Source organism: Ambystoma mexicanum, chromosome 12, assembly GCF_040938575.1.
Source record: "Ambystoma mexicanum isolate Mex_15411 chromosome 12, UKY_AmexF1_1, whole genome shotgun sequence".
Lineage (NCBI taxonomy): Eukaryota > Metazoa > Chordata > Amphibia > Caudata > Ambystomatidae > Ambystoma > Ambystoma mexicanum.
Window position 1 is genome coordinate 562,218,599 of NC_090936.1, and position 20,910 is coordinate 562,239,508.

Here is a 20,910-nt window from a genome sequence, read left to right on the forward strand (position 1 = left end):
AAGAAATGGCAGTTGCAGCAAAATACAAATTAACAAGGGGGGTCCTGGGAGTCCCTCTGCCAGACATTAGTCCTGGTTGCGAGAGACTTACCCAGAGTCTTTAGCTCACTATCTTTCACAGAGAAGAAATATCCTAAACATATCAGTATTTGTCCTGCCCTGGGGCAGTCCAGCACCGAAATGCTAGGCAATTCTCCTCTGAACAAGAGTACCAACAGCATCCCCAGACACGTGTTTCGGTCTGGTTGGACCTCATCAGTAGGGAGGAGCTGTGCCTCTCTAAGAATAGTGAGCAAGGGGTCCACGTCTGGATTCCCCTAGTAACTTAGGGTGAGACCCAAAGTTACTTGCATATGCAAATTAACAAGGGGGGTCCTGGGAGTCCCTCTGCCAGACATTAGTCCTGGTTGCGAGAGACTTACCCAGAGTCTTTAGCTCACTATCTTTCACAGAGAAGAAATATCCTAAACATATCAGTATTTGTCCTGCCCTGGGGCAGTCCAGCACCGAAATGCTAGGCAATTCTCCTCTGAACAAGAGTACCAACAGCATCCCCAGACACGTGTTTCGGTCTGGTTGGACCTCATCAGTAGGGAGGAGCTGTGCCTCTCTAAGAATAGTGAGCAAGGGGTCCACGTCTGGATTCCCCTAGTAACTTAGGGTGAGACCCAAAGTTACTTGCATATGCAAATTAACAAGGGGGGTCCTGGGAGTCCCTCTGCCAGACATTAGTCCTGGTTGCGAGAGACTTACCCAGAGTCTTTAGCTCACTATCTTTCACAGAGAAGAAATATCCTAAACATATCAGTATTTGTCCTGCCCTGGGGCAGTCCAGCACCGAAATGCTAGGCAATTCTCCTCTGAACAAGAGTACCAACAGCATCCCCAGACACGTGTTTCGGTCTGGTTGGACCTCATCAGTAGGGAGGAGCTGTGCCTCTCTAAGAATAGTGAGCAAGGGGTCCACGTCTGGATTCCCCTAGTAACTTAGGGTGAGACCCAAAGTTACTTGCATATGCAAATTAACAAGGGGGGTCCTGGGAGTCCCTCTGCCAGACATTAGTCCTGGTTGCGAGAGACTTACCCAGAGTCTTTAGCTCACTATCTTTCACAGAGAAGAAATATCCTAAACATATCAGTATTTGTCCTGCCCTGGGGCAGTCCAGCACCGAAATGCTAGGCAATTCTCCTCTGAACAAGAGTACCAACAGCATCCCCAGACACGTGTTTCGGTCTGGTTGGACCTCATCAGTAGGGAGGAGCTGTGCCTCTCTAAGAATAGTGAGCAAGGGGTCCACGTCTGGATTCCCCTAGTAACTTAGGGTGAGACCCAAAGTTACTTGCATATGCAAATTAACAAGGGGGGTCCTGGGAGTCCCTCTGCCAGACATTAGTCCTGGTTGCGAGAGACTTACCCAGAGTCTTTAGCTCACTATCTTTCACAGAGAAGAAATATCCTAAACATATCAGTATTTGTCCTGCCCTGGGGCAGTCCAGCACCGAAATGCTAGGCAATTCTCCTCTGAACAAGAGTACCAACAGCATCCCCAGACACGTGTTTCGGTCTGGTTGGACCTCATCAGTAGGGAGGAGCTGTGCCTCTCTAAGAATAGTGAGCAAGGGGTCCACGTCTGGATTCCCCTAGTAACTTAGGGTGAGACCCAAAGTTACTTGCATATGCAAATTAACAAGGGGGGTCCTGGGAGTCCCTCTGCCAGACATTAGTCCTGGTTGCGAGAGACTTACCCAGAGTCTTTAGCTCACTATCTTTCACAGAGAAGAAATATCCTAAACATATCAGTATTTGTCCTGCCCTGGGGCGGTCCAGCACCGAAATGCTAGGCAATTCTCCTCTGAACAAGAGTACCAACAGCATCCCCAGACACGTGTTTCGGTCTGGTTGGACCTCATCAGTAGGGAGGAGCTGTGCCTCTCTAAGAATAGTGAGCAAGGGGTCCACGTCTGGATTCCCCTAGTAACTTAGGGTGAGACCCAAAGTTACTTGCATATGCAAATTAACAAGGGGGGTCCTGGGAGTCCCTCTGCCAGACATTAGTCCTGGTTGCGAGAGACTTACCCAGAGTCTTTAGCTCACTATCTTTCACAGAGAAGAAATATCCTAAACATATCAGTATTTGTCCTGCCCTGGGGCAGTCCAGCACCGAAATGCTAGGCAATTCTCCTCTGAACAAGAGTACCAACAGCATCCCCAGACACGTGTTTCGGTCTGGTTGGACCTCATCAGTAGGGAGGAGCTGTGCCTCTCTAAGAATAGTGAGCAAGGGGTCCACGTCTGGATTCCCCTAGTAACTTAGGTTGCAGCAAAATAGCCTTCTGCAAGACCTCACCCTTCCATACCCATAGCCAGAATTGTCTTCTTGCTGTTACTTCTGACAAGATCTGCAGGGTAATGTCTCAGAAGGGATCATGGGAGATATCTGGGCAGAACAGGATCTCCATTTCAACAATCTCCAGCATGTCTGCAGAATCTACCCCCCTCCTGCAAGATTGAAAAAAGCAGGCAAGTGTCCTTGAGCAGGGATTGGGAAGTATAGTCTAGGTAGGTGATGGCTCTGAGGGCGAAGTTGGAGCTCGATATGCCCTCCAGAGGGAGTTCTCCACCTACATGTCACCAAACCCCTGGACAAGGTAAAGTCTGGACCACCCCTAATACTTCAAACGCTTTGCAGGAATGGGAATCCAGCCAGAGGGGGCGTGAAATAACGGCTGTAGGCATCTGATGTAACTTGACCCACCTGGGGGGCTATAGAATCCTTGAGGTCCAGATTCTGCAATAGACCGACATGGCCTCTTCGACAATATCCTCCTGCAGGAATTTACCGGACATGTGCCACTCAAGCTAATTGCCAGTTCGATCTGTACTTCCAAGAGCCGCCAATGGCTTCTCAGAACCAGGTGCCGGACCCTTTGGGGGCAGACAAGAAGGGTAAGTTCAGCGTCATGGGCTGCATTCACTTTGTCTACAATGGGGGCCTTCAATTCAGCAGCTGACAGCATGATAGGCACAGTGGGTGTAACAGGAGCAACAGGCCCTGGCAGATCTCTAGGTGCCATCCTGGGAGGAGAAGGAGAAAGGCTTCATCATCAGGCTCTACTAGGGACAGTTCCAGTCCCCACATTATGTGTGACGACCGGCCCACTCCCCACCTGGCCTGTAGCCGTGTCTTGAGAGGCACCCACCCCCTAGCCACATGGAGCGGGCCACCACACCGTGTGCTCACAAGCGCCCTGTGGATAATCTGTCCTGAGGACAGGAAAAAACAGGACGTGCTGGTGGCTCGGCTGAGAGTTATCCCTGCCAATGGAGGGGGCGGGGCCAGTTGCCCTCCAGTGATTGGGTGTTCTTTGTTTTTAATCCGCATTTACAGGGTTCCTGTCCCTGAGGAAGGAGGCATCATTAGGTTAGGACTGCGACGAGGAAGAGGGACGAAGAGGTAATGCAGAACCCTCGCCCCAGATTTGTGGAATCAACTGAATTGTGATTTCAGGATGCGCTCCATAACAGACCTGGCAATGCAATGTTCATTTCTGTAAGTGACATTCTTGCTCATGTTAATTTAAGGCAGGGGGGCAGTATTTACTTAAGCAATAGAACCCGAGCGGCGGGGGCATTACCGACTCAGATAATGCCCCGGGGCCCATAGGTAAGGACCCGAGTGATGAGAGGAGATGGAGGTTAGTTTTACTTTATTTTCGTTGGATGGGCATAGTCTCCAAGTAGTTTCACTTTTTCTTTGGTTAGTGCTGACTGGTGGAAAATGGTAGATAGCTCTGCTGATGTCTAGATGCATGCATTTCGTAAATACCCAGGTTCTGTGTGTGGGTCTGTTTCTAGGTGGTAAGTGTCAAGAGTATTTGAGATATCAGGATCCAGAGGAGAGTCTTTCATTCACACTGTGTGAGGATGCAATGCTTGGGACTGAGGTATAGACATAGATTGGAGAGATTCAGAGTTATAACATGTGATGTCTGCCAGGGGGGTTGTTCAGCTGCCATGAGGTGGAGGCTTAGTTGGCATGCATGTTATGTGTTGGAAAATAGAATATGAACATATTAGTGGGGCGAGCAGTCATTGTGGACCCAAAGAGCTTTTGGAGCATCTGTCTGGTGGAATCCTGCCATGCCTTTGTGGTTGTGCACCTAGTATAGGGTCATTGTAGACTTGGGGAAGACATACAGCGGCAGACAATAGTGGGTACCAGGAGCAGATAACAATAAGTACAAAGTCACAGAGAAGGAAGATAGCAGTGGGCAATACCACAGAGTAGCTGGGCTTGAGATAATAAAAGTTAAGCAGGACAGCAGTGGCATTCCTACAGGAATATACAACGAGGGACATAAAAGGGTGGTGGCCTGGGCAGGTTCTGGCAGGTGGGAGACCACTCTACACATCAGGGACCCAGCAGGACCATCCAAGGTACTTTAAAATGAATTGCGTGGTGCAAAGCGAAAGGGCAGCAGCCAGGGCGTCAAACACACCAAAGACCCAGAGGAACCCAGTACCCTTCAAGTAACTTTAAAATAATTAGCACAACTTGAAAGGGTAGCAGCAAGAGCAGTCTTCGCCAGGAGGGAGACAGCTAAACACATCAAGGTCCGAGCAGGAGCCAGGAAATCCAAGGAACTTTACACGGGCAGACTCCGGCAGTTAGTGTCGCACCAAAAGCTTGTTGCCGGGGTGTCCCCTGCTCCCTTAGTTTGGCATTATGGGATGCGAGGATTGCGGGGGTGTCCCCCGCGTACTTTAAATGTAAAGCAGGGGACAAGGAGGCACATTCGGAAAAGCTTGAGTTACAAGTTGGCTCTGCCATTTTGCAACTCAAGCTTTTACAGTACGGTCTTTTAAAGTAGATCTCCGGCAGTGTCCTGGTGAAACCTCACAGAGCGCTGGGATGAAACATGTAGGAAGCACAATGTGTGGATCTCAAAATAACCTTCATGGTGTCGATGCTACAAGACGAGCATGATTGGAGTTCGGTTGGATACAATGATTACAAGCATAACATCTAAGGGAGTTATCTGGTGTGCTCAACCCGTTTGAGGGGGCACCAGTTACTGATTGCTGCCATTGGTAATCGTGTGAGTTACAACTTGTACATTTCAGGGGCGCCTCCAAGGGGTGACCCTTACAAAAATGCTGGCCCCCCCATCGGCCACCCTGCGAAAAAGCAGAAAAAAATACTTTTTTTCGCATGAAAAAAAGTATTTTTTGTGTGCTTTTTTCTTGCCGCGGCACCGGCTTGCAATGGACTGGACTGGAGAGTCAGAGAGCAACGGTGGCCCTGCCCGTCATTGATGTTCGCACATGCTCAGTGCCAGTGGACCGACTGGGAAATAAATACAGCCTGAGCGAGCGTGTGCATTTCTGCTTTGGCTCGCGCTGTGTCAGGCTGTGTTCCATCCAGGCACCAGCAGTGCACAGGGCACTGGATTGTGCATGACTACTCTCTCCGAACAAGATAACGAACTGGTTTTCAAATCAGGATTTTTTTTACATAACCCTAAACAGCGTCGGTACATGGTATGTATTACTGCGATTGTAGATGAGCTGTGCCAAACAGTAACATCATGGAAGTTTGCAGAGACGCAAAGGCTTCATAGCAGTGATTGGTGGGGGTTTTGTGGCTGGACAGAAAACTATACGGTATAGTGTAATGAGCTTCTCCATGTCCCTAACTTCAATGCTACCACTGGCGGAAAAGAAGTGGAGGGACAGTAAGAGGAATCAAACAAAAGCTGGTCTCAAACAATTCCAGCTCAATCTTTACCATTATAATGACTTACTCCTTCATTTGTTCAACCACCATTACAGACATTACAATTGTCGGAGAACGAGCAGTGTAATACGGCCCTCTATTGTTCACTTCATTGACCTCCAAAGTTGATTTTGGGAAATGAAGATAATATGCCACATGACTGTTTATATGATTTGCAATTGCTTGAAGTACCTAGAGGTGCTAATCAGCTGAGAGGTAGGTTCTTTATTGTCCCAGCTGTGTTGCACAATGTGTCCCTTTTATCCATGGCTTCTGGATTGTTCTCAAGTACAGATAAACCTGTAAGGGTATTATTTTGCCCCAGGAAGATCTAGTGAACGGCAATGATTTGTTTAAGAATAATACTAGCAGTAATAATGATGCAAGTACTTTGGATGCCCCTTTGACGTTAATAGTGAATACAGTTCATTCAACCCCCTCCAGAGATTGTGAGCGTCAGGTTGTAATAGCTGATGGTATCCCTCTTGCGAAAAGGTTCACGGCATTGATGACTTACATCGTTAACGATGAGGATGGGTCATCACGTGAAGCACACTCTATTGTGGTACCTGTTGCTGTAACTCCAGCCCATGATGTAGAAAATGATATAAGTGATATGGGGTGACAACTGCAAACGAAACTCTTCCATTGGCCACGACCTCACTGAGGAGAAACACATTCACTCTAATACTGAGGTGACAGCTCCTACACTTATCCCTTCTAGATTACCAGAGCAAAGAACGAAGCTATCACCAAATAATTCCCAAGACAATCCACAAACCCAAATTACTTTGCAACATTATTCTTTCTCTTTTAGCAGCGTTTAGGAGTGAAGTCATCAAGACTATGGGAAATACTGGCAACTCCAGCAATTCTTACCTTTAGAGCAAGAACACATCCCTTGGTCTCTGTGGGTTATCGAACAATGGCGGAAATCCTCCTCGAAAATCTTATCAGCATTTTAACCATGATGTGGTGTTTATAATTGAGGTATCTCAAATGAGTAGGAGTTAATATGAAAGTAAATTACTTTAGTTCAATAAGTTTTGCTATTGGATCAGAGATGTAAGAGGATGTAGATATATAATCAGAGAGGACATTGTGGATGCCATTCGACATCATAGCCACACAGATGCTTTACTCTACTCACTAGAACTTAGATGGGCTAATGGATAGCGGGCTAATGGCTTATTTTGGATTGATATTAGACAATTTCCCCTAAATGGCTCCAACATTCAACTGTGGTCTTATCTTTCTATTGTACACACCAAACACCTATGTTCCAATGGTGTATGCTCAATTTTTAAAGCAGTACAGCAGTCTCCGTGGATAGTTGTATCAAATGACGCTGTGAAAACAAGACTGATAAATAGATTTTTCAATTTTTCTACTCAGATCTGATCCATGGTCCCTTCCCAGCTGAACCAAAATAAAGCCCCAAAAGAACCCCTTTGTATTGGAACGTTCTGTTGTTTTACTCAAAGAGTCCGGTGTGAACGGTTATCCCAAATGACCTGAATTGGCAGGAATTTATTTGCAGATTTGGAATGATGTGTTTTCAGGAATCCTTGGCATTCTTTTAACATCCACAAGCAGGGTTTTATGGGTTGTTTTGCTCCTACTGAGAAGGAAACCAGAGGAAGACGTAGTGGCAGCATGATGAATTTGGTAGCCCTTAAAGTGAAATTAGTATTTTCTTTGACTCAGGAGGGCCTGTCACTGAAATATTAAAATGGGATGTAGATGTTAATACTGTGTTTATCATAGTGAATTCGTAAATAAGACCTACAGAGAAGGCAATTATTTGTTTATTGTGCTCCTTGAGGGGATAGAAAACAGAAAGAGTAGTTCCTCCATGCTGAATGCACACAGTATACTTGTGAGGGGATTTTAATTGTCAACTAGGGTGTGTACGTCAATACGTTTTTATACACTGAATTTGTGATGTGTGCGATTTTCCGCCAGCGATTTGTGGAATTACAGTACCTCGAATTAAATATGTAAATATATTTCTGCCGAACATTATAACCAAAGTATGTAGAGCATGTAATGGATGCTTTCGATGTGTGAGATTTGTTATACCTTCATGTAGATCCCCTCAATATGAATCTTCTACAAATTAGATTTTGATAACTGGAGAGGACTGGCATCTGGTAGACAATATTAAGGTGGTTGAAAGGCTAGAGGGTGACCCTGGTCTCCTCGGTAATTCATTGTTTTAGCGGCAGATGAAGCTTCGACCGATTCAAACGTCAACCAATAGTATTTCCTTATCAAGTAGCAGAAGAAGAATTAAATGCATAAAATTCACAGCACAGAATGAAATCCCTGTCATCTATGATGACCTTCTCCTAATTTTTTTTGCAGTTTTTAAATAGCGACACATGTTTCATCTAAGGTATTTATGGTCAAAACGCAAAATCCTTTTTTTACTAAACGTTGTATGACCATGCAGAAGTTAAATACTGCATCAGATAGCTGGTATGACCAAGAATGCAGGTCCCCTAAATGTAAACTAGTACTAGCACTGAAATCAGAGCAAGATCGAGATTACAGGAAGGTCTGAGAACTAAGAAACGAGTATAAAATAATGGTGATCAAAAAAGAGAAAACATATAGAGAAAAGATGGAACATATCGAAATCTGCTTGGGCTTGCAATGGTAATCGATTATTTTGCCAAATAGTTTATGAAGGAATGTTACCCAGCCAGAGATACACATAATAAGCGAAATGTGGGAGTTTCTTTTTGTGGTCTTTATAACAAACCTTTCACGAGAAAGGGAATGTCTGTGTCAGAGGCAGGTGATGTGTTATCAAGTCATTTTCTTGCTTGAGATATTTCCATGAACGAGGTAGTTATGGCTATACCTTCACAATCTAACAAAAAGTAACCTGGCTTAGACAGGTTACCAAGCAAATTATTTCATTCGTAGCTGAACATTTGGAGCCTCTTTTCTGCAATGGTATTACATCTGATAAGATCCCTTCCAGTTAGAAGGGTGCTGAGATTATTGCCATAAATAAGAATGGAGATCAAAGTGATACAGCAAACTGTCGACCCATCTCATTGAGTTATATCAGTGCCAACATATACGGGAAGATTGTTCTAGAGTGTTTGGAAAGCTGGGTAGTTCATAATAATGCTTTGCCTGATTTCCAAGCAGATTGAAGGGCTGGTTTAAGCACAAATGACCAGCTACTTTGTTTGCTTTTACTGAATGAGAAATGCACATAATTACTCGAGCAAAGTCTTTACCTGGTCTTTTTGAACTTATGCAAAGCCTTTGATGCATTCACCTGTGTGAGTTATGGAGACAGATAAATCGTATGGGAGTTCCTTTGGACTTCGGATTTACCATGAGGACTTTGCCCCTGTGGGCTGTGGACTTGGAGGAGAATGTACAAAAAGCCTCCTGGTTACCAGAGGTGTCAGGAAGGGGTGTGTCCTGGCTCACCTCTTGTTCTGCCTATGCATGAATAAGTTGTCAATCACTATGGGAGATTTGACCATGGAAGCACTGCAACACACAGGGGAACAAATTGGTATCTTTCTCATTTCTGACAATTCAGTATTAATAAGTAAGTTACAAAAAGGTTTGCAACTAGTGCTTGATAATTTTGATATTAATTGTAAAGAGATGGGTCTAGAGATTAATATCACCAAGACTAAATACCTAATTTGGTCATTGTGTGGCCTAGGAATACATCTTGAAGGATTGGGATTCAAATTGACGAAAAGGGTCTTTGATATAAATTAAAGAGTGAGCTTTTCCTATTAAGACATGGTGGAACCTTAGGTTAATTCTCCAACAGATATGGAGGCAGCAAAATTTGGAAGTTTTTTAGAGCGTGTGTTCAACCTTCCTCAATATTTTGGGCATATATTTTGGGATACAGTCAACCTGGTACCTTCAAATGGAAGGAATCAAAGCTTTTGAAATCCCTGTTCACACTCCCAGTAAATAGGTCAACGTTGCCCCTCCGTCTGGAGCCAGGTGTTCATGGGGTTGCATATGAAGCAAAACTCAAACCTATGCTCTATTGGCATAGACTATGGACCAGTGAGCACTTGGCTCTGCAATCTGAGAACTCTAAGGGATGTACTAGATAATAATGAAGCAGCCAAGTTACCCTGGCTTAATTATGTGCGCAAACTAGCCGATGATAGTTTTAGTGAGTCTCTCGGATCATACCCAAGTGCTACCAGGAAATCTGTGTCCAACAAAATCAGTTATCAAATGGGCTTATGAAGAATGGTATTATTCAGTTAAACTAGCCACAGCTAGCACAGCTGACCTAATCTCCAGGTACTTGGAGAGAAAGTGCCTGTTAGGCCGCAAGCCATATTTAGGAAAGATTGAATACAACGTGGCTAAACTGGTTTTTATGATATTTCAATTTGGGATTTTGCCACCGACTGTATTCACTTATATATGGAACAATGACTCGAGTGATATGCATACTTTTTGCCAGATTCTGCATTAACAAATAATTAATTTTTAAATCTTTTGCCCCATCTATACAACCCCAAGGAACATATGGTTTGTCCCTTTATTTAGGAATTACAATATTCAGACTGTACAGCAGGCTGTGTCTCTCCATTATCAAACTAAAGATGACTTGTCGTTGTGGGGGATCGCCCAAAAGCTTGGAGACTAACAAGGGGAATGGAAAACTCCAAGGGAGATGATTAACGGTAATATCCTCAGTAATGCACTGGCAAGGACTACTGCTGCAGATGTGAACATATTAACAATATTTTTCCTCTTCCAATTGATAAGTGTATTTTAGGTTTTTCTGTTAAATGTCTTTATTATACACTCCTTTTTAATTATTAGTGTATACCTATGTTTTATTGACTAATTGCTTCTATAAACTGTCTTATTAATGTTGTTGCATAAAGATGAATTATATTCAAGATTATGCAGGATTCTAGGCTGTTTCACCAATATAAATCTCTACTGAATGACTTACTGACAACCGGGGGCCTGGGAGTGGGCATGGGATAACACCAGTCACAGTCAGAGAGTCATGGTGGATGAATGTGTTAAAACTAAGAAAAACATTTATTTATCAAAAGATTTGATGCTGCACAGTGGTCCGGCCACTTTGATTTGAATCTTGTTACTGACTGGTCTCCGCCCTTTCTGCTTGAAGCAGAAATGGCAATGGGGCAATCTGTGGCATATTCCGTCCCAAAACCCGTGAGGGCGTCAGAGCAATTTATTTTCAGCTCTATAACTTCATCTGCCACACCTTTTGTCCAGTCCAATGGCCTCTTGTTTCACTGGGAGGCCGTCAACTAAGAGGTAGGCTCTACTGGAGCGCATGGGTATGATCTGCTGCATGCGTACCCCGGGGTTATATAAATGTCTCTCACAGAAATTGTGCCTTCCTCCTTTGATTTGTTTACTATATGCACATATCTGTCCTTGCTTCATCACTTGAGGGTTTTTTATATGTCTCATAGGGTTTCTTTCAGCTCCTCTCTTAAGGTGTACTCATTTCAGCTGCTCAATCTTCTCTTATGGAATTTCTGTTTGTTAGCCCCCGTCTACATCCCTTGTACCATGTCAACATCAAGCCTAGGATGTTGCTTCCACAAAGAAGCCCCAGTCATCAAGGTAAGGTTGCATAGATTACTTGTTAAGGAAGATAACTGATCTCTTTCACTTCCAGCTGTACTTCATTAATCTTAAACAGAAAGTCAACAAGGACTTCTTCCTGAGAAGCACACTCTTAACTGGAATGAAATGGATATACACAGAAAGTCACCCATGTCCATTTGTTCATAGACAGCAACGCTCTACCCACTGAATGTTGAACACTTACCTTTGCCGCGGGCAGCGTCCTGGGAGTATTAAAGGCCTTGTAGCAAGATCCCTGAAATGGGATCCAGCCCGTTGCACACATCTTACATTCACGGGGTTGGACAATTCCTGGACCTTCAAAATACAAAGAAATAAGACAATCATATTTTTAGTTCTGCAAGGAAAGTATTTTTGTTAAGTAGTAAACAAAGATCAGGCTTAGGTTAGTAAGACAAAACATGGAAGCACCATTCTTCTTCAGCTATGAATGACTATCAGGCTTAGGTTAGTAAGACAAAACATGAAAGCACCATTCTTCTTCAGCTATGAATGACTATCAGGCTTAGGTTAGTAAGACAAAACATGAAAGCACCATTCTTCTTCAGCTATGAATGTCTATCAGGCTTAGGTTAGTAAGACAAAACATGAAAGCACCATTCTTCTTCAGCTATGAATGACTATTTTTGTTAGCAGAACACTACCAAAATAACAAACATCTGTCCAGGGCAAGTATGGTTATCTCACATTTCACAAATCAGGTAAAATACAACAACATCAAGAATCCTCCTTTTTGTGCCCAACTCATATAGAGCTTTTATCTAATAGCCCTCTGCCCATTGTAGTTCTAATTTGCTATGCCCAAATAAAAAAGAAGCTTCTCCAAATGTAAAACTGTTGGAACTGGTATGTGTGGGCCAAATCGGGACATACCTAACCATCCTAATTCAAGATTTGATAAAAAGTGGTTTCAGCCAAAACTTCCTATGTTATCCATACACTGGGAAAACAGGAAAAGACAAATGGGTGATTCAACAGACCTGCCATTTCAAGAACATGTGCAGTCTTCATGGTCAAATACGTGGCACCAACCCATTATCTTAAGGGGAAGACGATCCAAACAGAATTTAAAATACAGAGAGCACATATTTCTCTAGGTATTTTCTCTCCAGGTAAGACTCTGGCCTTCGGGAGAGTTCCAGTGAAAAGTAAGGCACTTGTCTTGTAGATATCACTGCGTTGGATAGAATGTTATGTTCTTATATATCCCAGTAATTGGTCTTTACTCTATGCAAGTCAGAGTTAGCAATACCATGGCAATGGAAGCATATGCATGCTAACTTAAAGAACTCCAGACCCCTTTTCATAAAGCTAAATCAAAGACGTTTAGAGGCTCCCCTCAAAGTAACACACTTTACCCAAGTACAATGTATGTAGGGAGGGCTCGTCTGCGTCAAAAACATTTACCTAGTGTACAACTGGGTTCAGCACTGTCCTTAACAAATCATTTGGCAACCCAATATTCTCATGAACTAGCTTAGTAGGGGTGGCCAGAAGGAGTCTCAAAAGATATATTGTAAACATTTTCTCTGTGTTGCATAGAATGGCAAACTTTTTCTGACCCCTAAATTCGTTACCAGGCAAGACTCTTGTATCATACTTAGTCTTGTGTGTGCAGCTAATTACCCCTACTGCTTGTCTCAGAATTGCTTTGTTCTTTTCCTGGGAGCTCAAGATCCGCTGGCTAAGATCTGCACGCCCAATCAAACCAAGAGCTTGGTACTTGGCTTCTGCATTGGCCAGGATCCTATTCTCAATGGCAATCTTCAATATGTATTCTACTTTCATCAAGATCTCATTCTTTTACAGTTATTTCATATTTCCCTGATTCCTTCAAAATGGATCTTCAGATCCAAATGTCTTCTTTATCCCGTTCGTCATACATTTTTGGACCACCAGGTTCACTTAATCTTTTACCATGATCTGCTTTAATTTCTCAATTTCCCTGAGTTAAAAAGCACTTGGGTTCAATGCTGTTCTATCTTGACACTCTTGCAGCGAAGAAAATCTACTAATCCATCTCAGACATTGACCGATATCCCAGCCTTTTACATATGGCTTTTGTGCCCCATTAGTCCAAACATGGTTACGTGATTTCTGATTTCAAATATATTTCTGTTCCTCTCTACCTACTTAGCATTTAAGTAGTTGTGACTTCTTAATACCTTTCATACATGGTCCAATATCTCATAACTCCAAGGTTCCAACGCCTCTTAGTTCAAGTTTTGGACCACCCCTCCGGTTCATGGTTTCCACACTTCTCAGGTTCAGCTTTTTCTCATCCCTCAGGTTCCAGGTTCTTGCTCCTCTCCATCTCAGTTTCTGATCATCGCTCCAATTTGAAGGTTCCACTCCTTCCATCTAATTTCTTATTATCCCTTATCTTCGAGGATTCTCCACCTCTCCTGCTCAGTTTCTCATCATTTGTCAGATTCGAGGTCTTCACACCTCTTAGGGTCAGCCTGTCAGCACTTCCCTTTGTACCGCACTTGCATTTGTACAGCGCTCTGTTGCTTCCCAGATAGCTTTGCACTTTATAAATCTCATACATCCATATATTTCTGCACCGCTCCAGTTTTGTCAAGTTTTCATCAGCCCCCAGGTTCAAGGGTTCTGCACCCTTAAGACTCAGGTGCTCACTAGGTTTAACACCCTTCAGGTTTTGGATTTTAGCAACCGCCCTGCTCTGTTGCCAGGATGCTATCGACGAATGGGGAGGTTTTGCAGCTAGCTTTCATGGGGATATGCCTGTCTCTTATGACATCACACTCTCTGGTACTGTTCTTTTTTTGTATTTATTTCACTTATAACACATGCAAACAACCCATAGGCATTGAGGCGCTGTTATAGAAACCAGTTACTTACATTCAGCAGGTGTATTATGCAGGCAGAACATATACAGGTACAGAGAATAACACGAACAGTCTAATCAAACAACAACATTTTGAGAGCTCTACGGAATACCCAGTATGACGTTCCGCTCTCAAAGAAGGGGGGGGGAGTACCACTGTTTGCCCGCGATATATTGGAAGCTTGAACCTCCAGCTTTAGCAGGTCTGATTTTGGGTTGGAGAAGGCGACGGGCATAAGTTGTCCTAGTTGGTATGAACGAGTGGGCTTTGGATATTTACTGAGAGTGGTGGGGGGCAGTGTTAGAAAGGCGCTTATGGGTGATATACAAAGTTTTGAAAATAATACGTTCATGGATGTGCAGCCAATGCACTGCTCTCCTGGCTGCAGAGATGTGTTCTTTTTTTGGGAATGTTAAGTGCTGCTCAGTTAGTACTATTTTGTATGACTTGCAATTTCTGAAGGTTTTTTTGACAAGGTGCCAGTGAAGAGGAGGTTACAGTAGTCAAGCCTCGAGCCAATGACTGCTCGAGCGATGGTTATGCAACTGTCTGAGGATATGATGGGTCCAGAAGCATTTAACAGTATGGTTGCATAGGCTGTAGAGGAGGCAATAGCGTTCACTTGGCGGGACAGGGAGAGGTTGGCATCGAGGTAAGCCACTAGGGTCTTTACTGACGATGAGAGAGTAAAGGGTTGGTTCCCACTTCAGTTATGTTTTTACTGTTTTGCTCAAAGTGGGCATGTTCCTCCTTCCAAGGGAAGTAGTGTCCTCAGGAAGTGATTAAATGGTCTGTCACCACTTTCAATACTCTTTTGGCACTTATGTCTAGATGCAGTAGATGAGTGCAGCTTGTTCCATGTCAGGCATAGCCTGTTTGGCTTCAGGGATTTTTCTATGTGTCCTGTCACGTCGCTGATCAATAGCCATTGGTCCCGGAGCATACACAGCTAAAGCTTCTGTTCACAATAGGCTGTCCATTGACTGAGGTGGCATGCCAGTCTGACACCTTGGCATGGAGCAGTTTTTTCAAAATGCCTGCCTTGAGAATCTGTCTATCCTGCTGCTCCAATGGATTCAGAAAATGCATAGCAAGTCCGAGCACCGACTGGCTCCCCCCACAGACCTCCACACAAAGCTTCAACATCTTGTGTGATTTGAAGAAGCTATACCACTGAGTCTTCATGTTTTTCTATCTCTGCGGTCACCACAGGTTCCCATGTATGAATCTTCTTCTGGAAATATCAAGTCAGAGTTCACAGGAATTTTTTAATCTTCAATACATTTTGCTGTTTCTCTCTGGGTTTTCTGCCTATCTGGCTTTACTGGGTAGACATTTTTCCATCAACACATCGTCTCTGTGCTACATATTTTTCCATACCAAGTCTTCAAAGCAGGGAACTCTATTTCTATAATGGCTCACTCAGATAACATAGGTATGAAGGCCATCCTCCCAGGTACAGTCTCTCCCAGAAATGTAAGGAGTGCATGGGCTCTTAGATAAACCTTGAGATCTCCTTGATCCTGAGTTATTGTTTTGCCACAATTTCTCAAAACTGATTCAACATGAGAAATACTGGAGTATTTTGGTTTCTGAAGTCCAATAAGGTCTGGGTTTTAGAATGTCCCAGTGGAAGAGGTACAGAAAAATGTGTTGCATTGAGGTTACTCATATTTTGTTTCCTTCCACTCTTGGTCTCTTCAGGTAAGGGCTCCCTGTGACGTACTAATCATTGTACCATGCGCCGGATCTCCTCTTTTTCCAGTTCTCTAGTTAGCAGCCCCATGGCACATATGCCAATCAGCTCTGGTTGTTATCTATAATCGCAGTTTCGGGCTACATTTTCCCATTCACCAAAATTAAAGAACTATAAGAAATGGCAAGCTGGTAAGAGGTTTTTTTCTTCTTTAACCCCTGTTTCTAATGGCCGTCAAACACTTACTTTTATGTTGCCTGAGGAGCCAGGAATGAGACACAGACACAGAAGAGACAAACCTGTATTAAAACAAATGGGGGTTGTAAAATACCTCACTATACCTAATATAGGACGAATTTCCCTACCTTAACCAAAACTAATAAGTCTGTCCAATGTCGAGATGTCCAAACAAAATGTACATCCTGTGTCCATAAACCTATTCTGGCCCTCACACTCTAAAGTAACTCTAAGGTGAAAAGGGTAATGTATCTTGCTTTCTTAAAGTGTTCAGCTGCTCAGAGTTCAACACAAAAGTACAAATCCAACAAAAACTTTTTCACATGGACAATGTTCACAGTTCTACAAAAACTGACCATTGTATCGGGACACGTCAGGTATACTGCTTGGGTGTTAGTCTGTTTTCTCCCAGTGTGGGCTTTCTGTGTGAACGTGTTTATGTTGGAAAGGGGGTGGGGGTAGAGTTCCTACTTATCCTTTCTGCTAGGATGGGGTAAACAAGTTACAGGGAAGGGGATACTGCGTCTCACCATCCGGTGTCCCACTCCCCGAAGACCCCTCACACAGGTGATCCTCCCGCACTGGTCCACCCCCAGGAACTGGATCCAAAAGCGATGGCCGTGTCCTGGCCACATGGATAACAGATCTCGGAGACTAGTGAGTGAGACACCTTCTGGTTTCTCACATTACCGTTGTTTTCACTTTTGTGTTTGTTACCAGTGGATATAATGCTTTCACCAACTTATTCCTTAGTGACACATTTTTATGTATGCAAAAGTGGGAGGTTCTTTGAGAATGCTCCCTAAAACTACAGTGCACTGGTGAAAGGACTAGGTGAAGTGGACGGTTGCAGAGGGAGGAAGGCGGTTAGAGGTGAAATGGATAGGAGGGGTATCGCACCGGGCTCTGCCACCTCTGGCAGACCCCTTAACAAAGCCCCCGGGGCATTACCTGAAGTACCCCAGCCCGTAAGACTGGCATATTAAAAGCAGTTATTTTATGTTCTGAAACGCTCTGAAATGGGTTTCGGAAAACAGGAAAAAAATAAAAAATAAAAGAAATTGCCGCCATGGAGTCTGTTTTCCCTTTCCATGGTGGCCATTCAAAATTAATGGAAAGAGGTAAAAAAGCAAAATGGTCGCCATGGAAAGGGAGAAGGGACTACACGAAGTCCCTTCTCCCTTTCCATGGCAGCCATTCAAAAAATAGGGAAAACGTAAACAAAGAAAATGGCCACCATGGAAAGGAAGAAGGGACTACGTGTAGTCCCTTCTTCCTTTCCATGACAGCATGTCGGGGATCGGACGTGCTGAGGACAGAAGCGTTCCCAGCGCGTCTGCTCCCGAAATAGATCAAAAAGAAGGTAAGTGGAGTTGGGAGGGTGGGGAGGGGATGTTTGGATTGGGTGTCAGAGGGAGGGAAAGCACTTACCCCAATTCCCGGCAGGGAAAGATGGCAGCCCCCAGCCGTGTGGTGGCTCGGAGCGGGGATTACCCAATTCTGAGTCGGCTCATTGGCTGAGTGGCTACCACACCCCCCCCACCGGGTGCAGGAAGGAACATAATGGGGAGAGGGATTCCCGGTCGGGTAATGCCCCGGCGAGGGCCAATGCAATTTCATGTTACTATCTCATTGTCCCTCACCCGGTACCAATACCATACATAACGTGATTTGAATCACATGAGGTGGTGTGATTTAATTTAATGTGATTACCTGTTGTTGGATGTGATATGTAATTGCCCTTAATGATGTAAGTGCAATGCTGGCAATTGTTGCAATGTTGCGTACTGTAAGCAGGGCATGGTATCAACAGTGATGACAGACACAAGTGATCACAGTTCAAGGGTGTTTATTGAACTTCAATTGAGTTTGGAAAACACATATCTAATCCTAAATCTAAAGATGGGAGCAAGCTACGACCATCAAATAATAATAACGCAGTCCTAGTGCAGACTGGTCAAAATAAAAGGAGCCTATACTAATACACATATTGACAATACTTAATTCTAAATACAAATGGTGTGGGAAACAATGTTATAAAAAGAAAAGTGTACAAGAAATGATATGTCAGGATAGTTGAGCTGCTAGCTCCCATTCCCACGTTTTCAGCACGGGACAAGGCAGCACACTCAAGCTTAGCACATACTCTTGCTTTTCTAGTGCGAGGATGCAGTTCAAAATCTCAGTATCAGGACCTTCTGTGCCAAAGTCTTTTTGCCATTCAAAGTCTCTTATTTCAGAGGGCCTGATGCGACAAACAAACTCTCAAAGTTCCTTTCTCCTCAGCAATCTCATATGCACAATTTCTCTGTTGATTCAAAATCTGTAGCAGTGCCCAGTAGAATTACTATTGCTACATTATACAAAATCAACTTTGACAACAGCATGGCTTTGTAGCACAGAAAAGCTGCCCCCCGGTTACTTGAGCCAACTGAGTTTATCAATTTTAATGCAACATATCACTAGCACCTAAACTCGTAGCCCTAACACCTTATTGTGATAACAGTATAATAGCAAGTAGAATGGTGCCACTTGATTTCAGGAGGTGACTTTGACAAAAAATTCATGAGATTAGCTTAGTTATGTGCCACTCTCCAGTCGGCAACTGGTTTGAATGAAATAGAGAAAGTGAACATCTTTGTTGTTGCATAAAAATAGTACAATATGAGCCCTGTGTCGTGAGAACTGTTTTGAAAGGGGTTTATTTATATGTACCACTGCCTAGGAGGATAGGTGGATCTATCTATATTTGTACATTTCTTAATGGAGGACCACCTGGGAAAACGTTTACCCGTAATGTAACCGTATCATTGTGTTAGCGTTTGAATTGAAACGGAGACTAACTGAGTCTGACCAGATTGGGGACCTATATGGAGTTCCACAGGGAAAAGCGGACCAGAAATGATGTTTGAGGCTTTGAATGGACTGTTGCAGTGCAGATCTTAAGTGACCAACCTGGCAGCTAAAATGGAATATATAAAATGGGGATCTGGGCAAGTTGCTCAGAAATGCTAGCGCAGTCATCACAACAACTTGCATATTCGAAATGGATGTAACATCTGAATGTTGGTTGTCTGAAGGAATATTCCCTACGGCTTTCTTAGATTAGGGATTATGATTGTGCAGTCTTGTAGGAATTTAAGATCTGGGGGCTGAAGTGAGAGCACAATATGTTTGAATGAGGATTTGCATCTAAACATATAGACGATTATGAGGCAATTAAAAATTTGTGGAAGTTAAGATTACTTCTGTTGGTTATGTGAATACATTATTCATGTTCTCTTCACACTTTCTAACTGCTACCTGGACCTTGAGATCTTTTTAAGTGTTGGGGATGTTACCCTAGCTGATATTTGGGGTATGTGTTCTTGAGCTTTTTAAGCAGACGAATACTGTTCAAATATATTGTGATCCATTGGGTGTTTGTTTATGTTTAAAAATGTGTAACGCGTCTTAGGTCCTAAGCAAATGGGTGCACAAATAACAGGAAGACAAAACACGACCATTAAAAGAGATAAAAGCAAATATAAACAAAAACAAAACAAAGGCATAACATGACCAGCAACAGTAATACAATCACTCAGAATAAACGATAAAAGCAAAATAAGATCGGCAGAATTAAACTAACCAGGACAAGCTAGACACTTCAAGTAAAAAAGAATGTTTTAAGAGCTTTCTTGCAGGAAGTAAATGAAGGGTCCAATCTTTGCGTGCTAGACAGCTTATTCCACAAATAAGGAGCTATAAAGTTAAAAGCATTTCACCTGTGGCACCACCAACAGATGCCCTTGGTTGGATCTCAGCTATGGTGAATGTTGCTTTTTATGAATCCTCGTTCTAAGGTAGGCTGGGCTTCTGCCATAAATGCCTTTATGTGTGATGGAGAGGATTCTGAAGTTCAGGCGCTCTTTCGCAGGCAACCCGTGTAACGCCCTTCAAGCAGGTGTCATGTGTGCTCTTCTGTTAGAGTTAGAGACTATTCTAACCACCCTATTTTGTAGAACTTGGAGCTTAGCAAAGTTTTTCTGCGCGGAACCAGCAATAAGGCTGCCGCAGTAATCCATTTTGCCGCCAATTATAGATCGAGCAAGAGTGGCAACATTCTCCTTGGAAATGAAAGGATTAATGCGGCAGAGCAGCTTCAAATAATAAGCTGATGATGAGATTACTGCATTGACATGGTCCCGCATAGATAAGGTAGAGTCCAGAAACACACCCAGGGTTTTAACCTTGTCAAGGACTGAAATAGGACAGTCAGCAATTAAGACATTTTTGTACAAATCAGGAAACTTGTATATTCTTTGCTGGGCACCCACCAGAGGAAGCTCCGTCTTTGCATCATTTAGTGCTAGGCAATTATGAGCCATCCAGCTTTGACTCAAGATAACGACATAATTTACTATGGTGGCATCTGCAGCATAGTCACTAGGAAGCTGAATCAACATTTGTGTGTCATCAACATAATTTGTGTGCAAAATGTCCTAGCCAGCTAAGATATCAAATAAAGGTTTCATAAAAAGATTAAAAGAGAGTTGGCGAGAAACAAGATCCCTGAGTCACCCCAAAGAGGAGCTCAACAGGGTGTGCCATGCATGTTTAATGAAAGACTCTTGCTGATCCTCAACATAAAAATGATAAGACCCAATCAGCCACTTTTTTCTGATAAAAGGGCAGTGGAAGGAACTCTACTATGCAAAAT

The 20,910-nt window shown here is 43.4% G+C and overlaps 1 long non-coding RNA gene across 1 annotated transcript in view; it reads right to left on the reverse strand.

Annotated features, from left to right (window-relative positions):
- Nucleotides 1-20,910, reverse strand: part of LOC138513014 (uncharacterized) — a 502,796-nt gene that overhangs the window by 402,691 nt on the left and 79,195 nt on the right. Inside the window, exon 2 of the long non-coding RNA XR_011281651.1 lies at nucleotides 11,611-11,723. This is a non-coding gene — a long non-coding RNA (uncharacterized lncRNA). The remainder of the gene's footprint in view (nucleotides 1-11,610; nucleotides 11,724-20,910) is intronic.